The sequence below is a fragment of the Glossina fuscipes genome, unplaced genomic scaffold (assembly GCF_014805625.2).
Source record: "Glossina fuscipes isolate IAEA_lab_2018 unplaced genomic scaffold, Yale_Gfus_2 0, whole genome shotgun sequence".
Lineage (NCBI taxonomy): Eukaryota > Metazoa > Arthropoda > Insecta > Diptera > Glossinidae > Glossina > Glossina fuscipes.
Genome location: NW_023998414.1, coordinates 24,144,249 through 24,159,050, shown reverse-complemented (window position 1 = coordinate 24,159,050; position 14,802 = coordinate 24,144,249). Strand labels below are relative to the sequence as shown.

The 14,802-nt window shown below is 33.6% G+C and overlaps 1 protein-coding gene across 5 annotated transcripts in view; it reads right to left on the bottom strand.

The window, feature by feature from the left end:
* The window catches only part of LOC119631976 (PDF receptor), an 80,156-nt gene that overhangs the window by 51,186 nt on the left and 14,168 nt on the right, over positions 1–14,802 (bottom strand). The window lies entirely within an intron of this gene.

Here is a 14,802-nt window from a genome sequence, read left to right as displayed (position 1 = left end):
TTAAATTTTTTTCTTTAAATAAAATAATCATTTTATGTAAGTCGGCCACTTTGATATATGGCTTTTAATTAAATTTTTCGCCAGCGTTGAAGAAAAAAATATTTATGAAAAAGCTAATAAATATACAAATAAAAATGTTTTGCTTTTGTTTGACGCATTTTGGTGTTTGCTGTCATGTTTTTATTAAATTTCAATCTGCCTACGCCATGGGAACGTTAATAAATTTAAATAAAAATCAATCATTTTTTACCGTTTTTTCTGTTGCTTCATTTTAAAAGAGAGAAAGAGAGAGAGAGATAGAGAGAGAGAGAGTTAAATTTAATCTAGTATTTGCATATAAAACATAGTAAAACTATCGCAAATGGATTCCATGGCGTTGCATTTAAAGTATTAAGCGAATGCAATGAGAATATAAATTAGCTGCTAAGTACAAGTGATAGGATAAGCTTGACAAATTATATGTAAATATATGATAATTTTTAAAGCAGAACACCCACCCATTTAAACGTGACGACATGTACAATTTCAAGCGTATAAAAAATGCATGTAAAAATAGGAACTAAAAATATCCTCTTCCTGCATGCATTGTAATAAGCTTTTCTTTCTCATCAACAATTATTTATCGTTTTACACGTTCTCTATCGACATATTCGACTATGCTACCTATCAGTTTTTTTATACGGTTTAGAAGTAAAAGAGACTGTATTTGCGAAAGATGGATATCAAGTTCGCTTTTAGCCATCTTTACTTTTTCTTTCTTCTTTTATTAGTCATATTTTCATTTTGAATTGCATTCCAACCGCATTCATGTTTACTTGATTATTTCGATAATCATTTTTGCTAACAATTGAAAGCGAGAGTATATATTAGTCATATGTACATTTCATCTTCCAAGTGCCCATTAATCCTAATCTGTTCATTTTTTCGCGTACCTCCTATTAATTAGCATTTAGTTATGATGCTACACGACGAGGCATAAAAAAATTTAATTTACAATGTTTAAACAAAGACAAAGATTGACAACAGTTTCACTCTATTCGTGATGGCGGACCAAGGGAACCCAATTTTCTTGTTTCTGATTCCTCAATAACAGATCAGATCAGATGTACATTTTTAGCTATTATGTTACTTTTACTTTATAATATCCCCCTCCTTTGGAGTGTATTAACATTTCCTATTTTTAATACGAAGTGAAGTGCGTGATCGCAGAAAGGTGTTCAAAAGCGAAGACGCTTTGAGAATGAAACATGAGAAATAAACATAGCAAGGATTAGTTTTCTTTCTCGTTGGAAGTGGTTGTACTTCTTTCTGATCATCGCTCACATAATAAATGTACCCTGTCCTTAGGTACAAATTATATAAGTTCTGTATTAAGTATTAAAGAAAACGACGAAGAAAAACCACGCAAAGAGTGTGCATGTGCGTGTGTGTGTTTCGTTTTGGGAGCTGTAGGTAATAATCTTCGAAAGATACCGCTGGTTGGTGCCAGCAACATGCACGACTCGCCACCCATTGTTCTTCTCCGCGAGACCACCGTCAGGTCTTACTTCGCGGCGGCTGATTGCATATTAGCGCACTACGTATGGTGGAACCTCAGTGGAACCCGCTATTGGCTTTTTCTCCCTGCACTCTGCACTCGCTGTCTTTCTAAGCGCTGGAGCACTCTGCTTACGGACTCGTCTATGGTGCTCCACGCTTCTTTGCTGCCAGTTATCATCTGTTCATCTCACTGGGTTCCAGTAACAATGGAAACTGTAAGTGTGTGTGTGTGTGTGTGTGTGTGCGTGTGCATTTGAAGATATTCTTTAGTTTTCGACTTTCCGCAAGCGACCCAATTGCATCTGGAAACATGTGCTTTCGATATCTGTCATTTTTCGTATAAATCAACATTTTTATGCCTGCTACTGAAGGATGGCGGGAAATTCGTTTACATTATTGAAAAGGACGCTCCACAGACTTTGTAAAGTATGCATAGCTTTGGTCCTCATCAAATTATGAATTGATTTCAGCATATTCGTCTCTCTCTCTCTCTCTCTCTCTCTCTCTCTCTCTGGTGTTTATGGTAAGCAGTCTCCTGGGTCTAAAAATGAAAATACTGGCCTTAAGTTTGGCAAAAGTATTGAAAGCTTTTGCATGCAGGCTACCATTTAAAATGAGGCAAATCGGTGAAACCATGCGTTTATTGCACACTAAAGACTGAAAATACATATTTTCACAACAACAACGAAAACTTCTGTAGCACCTATGTAATAACACGAAGGATCGTTCACATTCATTCAATACAATATCGGGTTTTGAATTTTAAAAGTTTTTTTTTTTTTTTTTAAGACAAAGGGTTTAGCTGTAGAAAATCCGATCACAGCTAAATATAATTTTCTTAGTTTTTTTTTTTTTTTCTTTGGTGTTTTCTTATCGATCATTTTGATTGCGAATTAGTAAAAAGAAAAAAAAAAATGAGAGAAAGATTTTTTATAACAAAAGCGCATTAGGTTGACATTTCACTTTTCAATTTATAAATGCAATAAAATATTTATCTAAAATCTTTATAATTGAATTTATTGTTAGCCAGTGGCAATTTTTTCAACAATTAATTGTCTAGTTTTGCCTTCGGCGCCTTTAACACTTAAGCTTGCGTATGTCAATTGTTTATGCATAATCGCAGTCAAGTGTAATGAAAATAGTTTGAAATATTAACGCTTACATACACACAGATGTTTATCTTCACATACTGCTGTGCAAATGCCAACGGAGCGTCTAGCAGCTAGCTGATGGCAATGCAAATAAACGAAAAAAAAAAAAAAAAAGAAAGAAATATGAAAAGATTTGCATTGAAAGGTTGAGCTAATTCTCTCACACAAATATCTATAAAATTTTTTCATTACGATCGCACTTGTTAATTAAATGAAATTTGATCTGGTTTAAAATTTTGCTTCTTACTAACTTTTTGCGGTTTTACGAGGCCCGATACTCGATGGATGGTGCGACGCATACACGAATCCATTCCAGTTAACTATGAATTTCCTGGTTAATAAAATTGTGGTAAAACATATTTGTTAATTTTTTAAATAAAAATAAACTTTAATATGAATTTTCACAAACACACAAAATATACAAGATAATACGGCCTCCGTATAAGGCCATTGTTGATTGTTTGAACGAGCATTTCAATCGTAAAAAGGTATTTTCAGTAAATTTTATAGCATAAAACGTTGCCGCATTTTAGGTGTTCATGTTATTTTCTAAATTCGAAATGAATAAATAAAAATGAATAGATGAATGAAGAAAGTTACAAAAAAAAAATACATTTTTCTACATACAAACATATTGAAGCGCGTCTTCCATTTCTGTATATCATTCGTGCGAGTTTTGCAAATATTGCAACAATTTGTTTTGCAAAAAATAAACTACATATCAGTTGCTGTTCCACTACACACACACCACCCGTTTATGGCATGTGCGCTTAACCAGGCATTAAATACATAAACGTATCGTTTTAATGGCTACTAAATACATCGTACGCCACGAATATGAAATATTTTGCTCATAACTATTGAAAAACATTAACGATCACACAAAAAGGCTCTCGAATTGTAGTGATTCGCGGGAGTACTTTATGAGGTTTCCCAACCGTAACCATATAACCCATTTAGAATGCATACAAATAAAATTTATTGAGTTTCATGCATTTATGCATTTTAATGTTAAACAAAATAGAACGTTTAAGCCATGATATAAATACCCTATGGCAATTTTTTATGGGAACACATCTGTCACAAATATTCCCAAGTATAGACCAATCTGATCTACATTTAGCATAGCAAACTTTTACGACAGATCATCATTTTTGAATGAATTTTCCCTGTAAAATATCAGAATGTAGCACTTATGTCCATAAGAAAGGCTTCTTTTTAATGAGAATCCTTATAAAACAAGTGGTCTAAAAAATAGGCCGATTTGATATTGATTTAGCATAGCTTTTATGACAAATCACTATTTTGAATCAAATTTCATTGCAATATATTATAAGGAAGCACTTGGGACGATGTTAAGCCTTCCTTACTATGAGTTTGTACAATTGTTACTAGAAGGTGCCCAAAAAAATAGATCAATTTGATCCAGATTTAGCACGGTACATTTATACGGCAATTCACTTTTTTGAATTAATTTGCTCCATCAAATAGTAACATCGAGAGCTTATTGTACGTTTAGAAAAGTTTATTTTTTTGTAAGCCCCGCGTCATAGGAAATAGGCTCCGAAGGTAGTCAGTCCTATATCGCATTTATTTTCTATACCATCAACTTTTCTTTTCAACTATTTTTTTTTTTTTTTGGAAAAATATTAAATCACAACTTTATTTTATATATGCCATATGGATTTGATGGAGGCGAAGCGATGAAGAGACAAGTTTAAACTAATTGAAAATCGATTGTTAAATAAAAATTAAGTCTATCTCAAGAGCATAAGTTTGTACGTAGTGCATACATTCTTGTAACATAAGTAGTTTAGAATGCATAAATAAACAAGAAGCAGTTTGAAAAAATTTATTGCGAATGAATTAAAATCAAGTGCAGTGTAATGTAATACAATGTAAACAAATGACAGCGTCATCGAAAGTACTCAGGTAAATGGCTCATCTAAATATCGTGCATTTAAAGCAAGGAGTACTCCAAAATGAATCCACTGTTTTTTTTTAGAATTGACTTTGACGGATCTCTGATAATTACGAAGATATAGAAAAAAGAGTTAAATTTTAATGCACTATAATATTGGGCTCGCTCGCGTACAATTTTTTCCATTTTTGTACACAAATGCTACAGCGTCGCCCATATATTATGCGTTAAAATTTTTGTACATTTATTTGCATTTGTAGTTTATGAGTAATGAACAAGCAACAATTTTCTCATTACTTTTTAAAAATATTGGTGGTCTCATTTTACGTGATGCTGTGGGCATGTCCTTCCAATGTTTCTGACTAATTTGAAGTCGATAGCTTCATTTTTGTGGCCAGAAGAAGGTTCACAACAGACATTACACAAACGGACAGATGGACGGACAGATATGCTTAAATCGATTAAGAATTTAATGCTGACTAAGAATGTATATACATTGTATTAGGTTCCCTAATGCGTGTTGCTGGGCGTTGCATCAAAAGACGTAAGACGATCACCAGGCAAGACATTACTCTGCAATTTTTCAGCAGAGATCCATTTTGAGCGCCTGAAAAAGCGCATTTCAGAAGATTCAAGGCATTTATCGAATCGAGAAGAAAAAATTTGCTTTGCGAAGAAATCTTTTTATATAACAATCGTGGGTAAGTAGTTCGGGTATTGCATCTAGTTCGAGCACATTTTTAGTACAACTGTTGATTAATTATTAAATGTTTTGAAAACTAATTAATAAAGAGCAACCATCATCAGAATAAATAAACAAACAAACAAATAAATAATGTCTAAAGCAATTAAGCGATCCGTGAAAAAAAAAATAAATGGGTAACAAATACTTTTTCCTTTGTTTCAATGCTGTTTTCATATTGTTGCTGTTTTTGCAAGAACCCCAATATTATGCCGCATCGTTTATGCAATACATCTACATATACAGCGTACAAAAAACAATCGCATTCGCATACTTACTCATCTCATTCGCACACCTATATATATATATACAAACACACACACACATATATATATATATACACGCCTATGCAAACACAAACATTTGCCTGCATACATTGCCATTTACAGCAGAGTTCATAAGTACTTAAAACTATCAAAAGCGAATGAATTTTTTATTGTTTTTTGTTACCGAGATACTCTTACATTTTCTCACGAACACAAATGAATTAAACAAAAACGAAAAAAAAAAAAGAAGAAAATATATACATATAAAGTAAAAACGAGACAAGATAACAATGTAAACAACAAAACGAAAAAAAAAAAAACATTTTTTTTTTTGTACACAAATTTTTTATAGGTTGTATGTTGTATGTATTTTGGGTGGAAAAGACAAATGAAATGTCACACATTTATGAGGTTTAGTTCTCTTATAAACATATATATATATATACATATATAAGATGCTTTAGCTATCAAGTGTTTGTGTGTGTGTGTGTGCAAAAGCATATATGGCTGTATAGAAGAAACTTTTTAATATGGTGAGATTATAATAAGCAACATGAACGCCTGTGTGTGAATATTTACAGTTTAATAAGTATGAAAAAGTCAGCTTATACCTCTCGTTTGTATTTAGTATTCGCACACGTAAAGACATATATACATATATACATACATACATACATTGCGAATACACAGTTAGATAAAGTGAAAATACTTAAAAAAGTATTCCCTTCAAGGATAAGCACAGCAGCAATGCTCTCGCTGTGCAGTTTTATGAACATTTGCTACTACGTGTGTACATTTGCGTGTATGTGTGCCTGTGTCATTCATAAGTAAATCTTCGAAGAGCACGAAATCATCGTCAGCATAAAAATGTCATTCTCAACGGTGTTTAGTTCATCAAACCCTTTAAACTTAGTTGGAATTAATATGTTTTTCTGGGTCAGCTAAGGTTATACGCGCCTGCCCGCAACCATTAATATCGCAATTAGATCCAGATAAAAATTTCAATATCAAATATATATCAAATAATTCCTTTTACCAAAAAATGCGAAATCTTTCTTATTTTTGAAACGAGACGTAACTGAGCGACGCCGTTATTAAATAACTTAGACCATTTTTTTCTATTACAATCCCAAGTTAAGAATTTAGTATTGGGACATCGTTATTTTCCATGGTGATGGACGAAAGAAGTATTATAGGATAGTGAATAAAAAACTCTGATTATTTAAGCATTACGCAATCGTCCAAGTTATGCGGGTAGGTGTACAAAAGTCATTTTTCGATCTTTGAATAAATCGGGGCTGACGCATAGTAAAACGTCATTCGCGGAAAATGTGATCTTTTCTACTCAATTCGAAAGATAGTGCTGCGGAATCAGGCTGCGGTGCCTCTACTGCCTCTAATGCGTTACGGTATACAAAATCCGAATAAATATGACGCAGACTAGGCGAACAATTAATAAAAGTCGATCAGAGAGCTGAATGTCCAGGGCGTTTCCATTTGCGTGGGCCAACTGGGCGTTTTGTGCTATGGTTCGTATTACCGAAATGGAGCAATGACTGGCACTACGTTTTTATTGAAACGCTTTTCATATTTCCCGAAATGCAAAAGAGTTCGCCATATACAGACAAGTCAAAACTTTCGTTTTCGATTTTTCCAACTAACCCATACGAAAAAGTTAAAAGTCAGCCTTGATATGCCAAAAAGGTCCAATTTGTCAACTTTTTTGACTAGAAAGTTGGTGTAGAATGTTTAAAACTCTCTCTTGCCCAATTATATACAAAGTCTTCATATTCCTAAATAGGTTCTGGCTCATAGCATATTGACAAAAGATAATATTATGCTGACTGTCACTATGCCCTGTCCATACGCAATGATCCAGCAAAAGTCAAACAAACTTCAAGCACAACATTTCCAGTAAGTTTTCCTAACTGGCTGCAAGTCCTTAGTTGGCCAATGCTGATCTTAAGTTCGATTTCTATTCTCATCAACTTCTAGTTGTAGTCGATTAGACCATTAACGCGATTTTTATCAGTATCCGTTCGATTTGATCGCCCGAACAGATGACGATGTGAATCTTTGAAAGGAAATTTCGCAAACCGATATAATTGGTCGTAGCATACAATTCCCTTAATTTACGGCATGTATGTGTATTCAAGTTTACAGGCTAACGGAATAGCCACTGAGGTCAAAAGACATATGCTGGAGTTTCGCTACGAAACTATGCATAGACTTAATGGCTAGGAACTGCATCGAACCAGCTGTTGGACATGGTTAACGACCCTAGATTAATTATTCAATTTTCAGCTCGTTCGCGCCTCGTGTTTGGGCGAAGCCATCTCAGCCGCTTTATGAGTTGATAAATAATCGGAAAATGGTTCGTTTGCGAGGCAACAGTGCAAGTAGCAATGATTTTTTGTTGCCTTTTTGCCATAGAACGGGATCCATGACCAGTATTACACAAAGGTTTTTATTTATGAAGCAAAGCAAAAAGAAGCCAAAGCAACATTACTCAGTAATACGACAATCAAGAAGCGAGAAAGAAGAAGGAGAAAATTCTAAATTTTCTCTCTATCACTCACAACTTAATATATCCGCTCAGTACTTTTCAACTCACTTCCTGCACAATGGTCACCTCCAAGAATGATATAATCAGTCCAATGATTCGTTAAACTATAGGTGCGTTGTTTAGGGAACGACTTGATAAAGCCTTTAGTTTCCACAACTAGCTCATCACGTGATCTAAGTTTTTCTTTCCCTTGAAATTCTGCGCAGGTATAACAAGCGCTGCGCGTTAGGTTTGGAGACTGCAAACCAATTTCACGTCATTCCATTTTTTTTAGGTACCCAGTTGGAAAACGGCTTTCTAGTGTCGTAATTTTCACGAAAAGCATTGCAACATTTTGCTAACTTCAGGATTTAAATTATTATTTGCAACTTTGCTTTCACTATTCGTGATTATGTCGTGACTATTCGGTTTTTTCCAAATGTTCGAATAACAAGAGTAGCGTCACTGAAACCGCTGCAACTCGTAAACGACTTATTAAAATAATCTGAACTATTGACTCACCTCATTTATGAGATAATACTTTCGAAAAATGCTATGCATTTCTGTTAGAGGCAAAGATCTGTACATCAGTCAGCAGGTATGACTGGCCACACAATCTGTTAAATCTGTCAAAATCCTAGTATGTTCACTATTGTTATCCTCTTTTGATTTCGTTTACCTCCGTTAATCATAAAATTGTTGCGTACAGAAGCCATAAACCTTTCAAGTGAAAGACAATGAGAGAGAGAGAGAGAGAGAGAGAGAGAGAGAGAGAGAGAGAGATAGCTTTACATAGGTTTGGATATAAGCAGAAAAACTGCAAGCGTTTTAATCTCTAAAAATTTCAATTAGGATGACACGCAGCGGTTTTTTATTTTACATTGTTGTTGCATACAGTCATATATGTATGCGTTTTAGTGTACTTCATTCTCAATTAAGAAAAGCTTCGAAACCCTACAAGATGCGAATTTAACCGATCGAAGCCATAGACAAGCATAGCTCGAAAATAGCAAACGGCAAACAGCGAATGTATAAAATTTCCAAATATAACCGAAGAAGCCCTTAGTCCTACTCCTTATTTTAAGTGCTCATCAGGATCCAGCTTTTATCTAACACTTACACGCCCATCGTTGTCGGTCATGCTCCGCTCTATGGATACTTGTTTAACTTTTATATGCATATGCCTTGTATGTGTATGTGTTTGTGTCGTGCACAGCAGGATTATTTGAAACTTGGGAACAAAAAATCTTTCTGCCTGCACCCGCATATATATGTATAAACTTTTTTATGTATTTATTGTTATAAGGACTTGTTTGCATATTTTTTCCTTTTACTTTACTTTTTCATGTACTGTTTTTTGTTTTTTTTGTTTTTTTTGTTTTTGATATTTCTCTATTATTATTTATTTATTTATTTTTTTATGTATTTTTTTTTTTTTTTTTTTTTTTTTTTAAAAAATTTTAATATAAAATTTTTTACATTTTTAATGATTGTTTGTAATGAGTTTGATATTGTTGCCATAGCAAGAAAGTAGAGTTAAAAAAGAAATTTTATAAAAAGAATTGTCAAACGTCTTCTCGCTGTGAGAGGTTCGTCTTTTAAAAACTAATTTCAACAATTGACTGATAAATCTTAAAAATGGGAAGAGAACTTATTTGTTAAGTTCTTAGAAAAGTTCTATTATGCGAAGAAAGAAACTGCATTTAGAAAACGATAAAATTTATGATTAATTTAAAATTCATCATTGTTCTTACAAGTCTTGATTTATTTTTGCCATTTGTTTTTGTTTTGCTGTCTAATACTCACTTGCCATCGAAAGATAGCAACATAATAGATTTGTCATATTGCTTGTAACACATTGAAATGGCTGTTTATGTTCCTCTAAAGTACATTTAAGCTGCTTACGTAAATTTCTTCCTTCAGTCGGTTATTCGTTACCTATTTTCGAATCGAGTCTAAATTTGCTTTATGCATTTTTAACTGATGACAATGGAACGATTCAACTTGAAAATTGACCTATATGCGATCCGTAAACACTAAGACATTCTACAGAGCCTGTAAGACACAGTACTTAGAGGAGAAGTATCTAGAAATTCAGTTCGGTGAATAGAATTTGTTCCAGTTAAGAAAATGTTCTTCAAATTTGTAGATTTGTGTGAAGTGATGGCGGAACCAAAATTTTTGACAAAGGACATTTCAGTTTTGCGCCTCCCCCACTCTCTGCCCGCACCGCACTTTCATTTTACATTCTATTAAGACGAGAGGCGAGTATGGATCGGCGGCCTGTATAGAAATTCGCATCCAGCTTGAGAGCAATTCAGTTTTTAAATTAAACTCTACACCTAGTTTAAGTGTTTTAAATATGCTTCTGTTTATGCTTCTGCAGATGTTCTTACTTTCAACTCGAACGTGTACCAACATTACACTTTTGCCTTATCACTTGTTTTCGTGTAGTAAAAAACAACAGACATAACAAACAAAAGTTTTTCTGTAATAAAAACAAGCAACACCTCTATAGTGGGCCACACTCCACCATTAAACGTACTACATTACCATACAGTGAGGACATTTCAAAAGAAGCCGCTATATGGGAAATGGTCGAGGAAGTAGACCAATCCGAACCATTTTCGATAGCGGTCAGCCTACAATGTCAGCTAGCTCGGAAACATCCACAACGTCGGTCACTCAATACCACTATGCGGATTTCGTCGATCATTTTTGGCATAATCTTAGCAGCTCGTGTAGACTCGCTGATAATCCGCTACCCAAGAACTCACTGAGAACATTCGCATTTGATCACTATCAAGCATATAAGCTTTATAGGGCTGATTGTCTCAGGTATAACATAGTAATTGTTATCAATATATTACGAATCTAAATAACTTGTCGTCGATATTTTCGTAATAATAGAAACCATAATACGCGAGATATAATATTTAAAACCTGGACTCCGAGCCAAAGTTATTGACAAGCGGACCAGCACTTTTTGGGTATTACCTCGCTCTGACGGACAATAAATCTTCGATGCAAACTATTGTTAATCGGAAGGAATAATGGGAGAGGGATACCAGCACGTGCCAGTTCATTGCAGCGAACATTTCCTGAATGGGTTTGGCAATACAAAACCCAATGCTGTCATGCTGACAAATCGTTTTATAATACATTTTCTTCTCTTGGAGACGTCGCACTAAATTCAGCAAAAAATCAAGTCTATAGCAAGTGGCGTTCGTGTAGAGCAAACATTTCCCATGAGTCCAACACTATCTCTCTCTGTCTCTCTCTCTCTCCTTAAATGTATTATTATTCTTCTTTTCTTTAGTACTGCAAGTCAATGATGCCGGCTAAGGGGAAACATTGTTACACAAACTTAGGTAACTCTTGCTTAACTCTGTAAAGCAATTTTGCGGGCATTAACTTTGAACGTTCGTTATCTCATAATGTCATTTAGTGAAAGAATGAAAGAAAAAACAATAAAAAGCAAAAAAAATAAGAATACATTTGTATACATGTGCGTTACTTGTCATCTTTGTTAGAGCTTCCTCATCATAGAATAGTGTAAATAGTTGAAATTATTCTTTAACTAAAGGAAAACATTTTAAGCATCTTCAACATCGTTTTCCTTTTTAACATCCATACTATGTTACGCAGCGGTAGAGTAAAGAGAATAAATAAATCTCAGAACTACTCTTGGAATTTGCAAACAAACGATTAATTTTACACTAACTTTGAATGTTAACTTTTCTGGCTTGAATTAAATTGCTAACCAATTATTTTCTCGTAGCCATAAAGTCACGTAAGTAAATGATTGAAAACATAAGAATGTTTGCTTGTAAGTTTTTTAAAAAAATTAAGATTTTTTTTTAACTTATATTGAAGGTATTGTCAAAATTTCACGGCCACAAATACGCATAGTCTCCTACAATTTATGTATGTATGTATGTATGTATGTATGTATGTATGTATATATGTCCTTGAAATTCGAAAAGCAATTCGAAATGTGAAAATTTCTGATTAGAAGAACTCTTCTGGCAATAAGTTGTTTGTTTAAACATATTTTCGGAGTGATATACTAAAAAATAAAGAAGTATGCAATCTATTTACTCAGAACCATTGAAAGAAGAAGATGACTCTAAGCAAGCAGGAGAACGTTAAGTTAGCATTAAATATGTCAAATGAAGCAAAGTATTAAAGTGAATAGTAAATATAAAGTTATCAATGTGTAAAATGATTGCAAGTGTGAACAATTGGATTAAGTAACTAATTAGTCAACAAATTTATGTAACTAATGAACGCAATAACAGGCCAATGAAGATGTGTATGATAATAAGTGTTAATAAAATGCAAATGAAAGCCATCTCCTTGCCACGATAAACGAGACATATCTCGTCAAAGGATTGTCACAGATTCATTGATTAATAACATAGCACGCACCAATGATCACAAGATGCTGACGGAATGTTAATTAGGCTGGAAATTTTAATGAAGACCAACAAAAGAAACCAACCAACCAACAAACAAAAGTACGTTTCTCAATCACAAATATAATCAATCGCAATACGCAATCATAACGGCGCTTGGACTCTCATGTGCTTCACATGCCGCTTCACGCCATCTCCGCCTTTCGTTATTATTATAGTCACATAGTTGACATAGGTTATAATTTAAAGAGCTAAAAATAAACAATTCTGCCGTGACGGTTAATTAGTCGTAACAGGGCAATAGGACAGTAAAATTACTGAAGATTTCAAAATGTTTTCACGATAAGGCTACGGTGTACGAACGCAGATGCACATCATTTTTCAATTCAAATCAATTGCGACGTTTAATAAGCAACAACAACAATACAAAACAACAACAACTGTTCGATGTTCTCCATATAAAACGCACACATTGGAAGGATCGTTGCTTGCTGAAGGGTGGTGGGCCGGTTGCGCGGATATTTCGCAAATCTTCGATCGCTTTGTGACACTTAATGAAATCCTATACCATATTTATAAATCTGTCCGTTAACGCGCGTATCCACAGTACGGATCATTGTTTTATGACCCGCAATAGCGTCGTAAATTAAATTTTAATCTATGCGTCACGAGTGGAAAAACTAGACTTAATGTAATGAGCCATAAAATGTCTACGTTGAGAAGATTGGACCAGATTGACAATCTGAGAAGGGAAAGAAAATATTTCTCTAATTATTGTCACCGGGAATTTATTCCTACAAATTTCTATCAGATATGTTCGCTTTTATTAGTACTAGTCTTGACTCGGACTTTTTAATTTTATTCTTCCTTCGTTAGATCATAGCAAGTACCATCTGCCAAATCTGATACTAGTGGCTAACGCAAGCGCTTTATCGTCCCGCTAGTTTGCTTGATTCTTATTCAACTAACAATTGTTTCGCTTATTAACAATAAATTCGATTGTTTTTGTTAGAAGATCTGGCTCTCAAATCGCTATTAATTATTCACTGTTATCTTCACTTACTCTCTTAACATTTTCTCCACTTGACGCTACAAATAAATTTCTTCTTCATATATGATCATCTCTTTGAAATTGTAGAAGCCATTGGATATTGCTCTACTATGTAAAATACGTAAATAGTCATTATTCGATTGTTAAAATAATTAGAAAATTTTTTATTAGCGATCAAGAAAACAATTCTGAGAACTCTGTGTGCATGCGTTTATTCTTTGACTGTTGTTGCATTTCTCTTAGGGCAGCACTCACTCTTGCTACTAATTTATTTCAATTTCGGTTGTGTGTTATTCTTCTCATAGATATAAATAATTGTAAACAAACCCAGAAGAAATCATTGTTATATGTTCTAGTTTGCAACTTTTATGGCATGTGATTGTTTTTTTAAGTTGTTTGCTTATAAAACCGAAAAACAAAAAAAAAAAATAAAGTGAAAATTATATGAAAATTTAATTTGAAAATGTTTCACGGAAAAATAAGTATTTTAGAAAAAAAAAAAAAAAAAAACTTAAATAACTGACTCATCCATACATCGCCAGATTTATTATTATGAACATTGTTAACACGAGATAATTTCTCCATATTTTGTTTTCTTATTAACTTTTTCGCATGAAAAATGCTATGAAAGCTTTTCAATTAATTTAGATAATTTAGATATAATTTATTTCACAATTTTCTGAGAATTATTATATACGTTTATTACATCGTATAACGCCATCCATATTATAGGTCACATTTAAAATTCTTCACAACTAACTAACAATTACTTAAAACAGATTCTTGCGTATTGGTCACAACTATATATCTGATATAAGTCTATGTTGTATAAGTATATAAGTGGTATAAGTCAACGATCTTCCTTGCCTTAGCAATCAGTTAAGCATAATTTCATCTATCTATAGCTTGGGCAAATTTCAAACTACTGAACGATACCTATGAAAATCTTTAAATGCTTTAGCTACTGTGGGCATGTTGGGGGGCCTATCCTTTTCAGGTTCATGTCGTATTTGCCGTTGCTAATCCATAATATCCATATGCCCATATACCCGATATTTGTGGCAATACATGATCCTTTATATATATAATCGGGGTTGACAATGGGAAATTTTGCAAAGATCATTCATTACAAGAGAAAATCACACTACAGTTTCCTGAAATATTAGCCA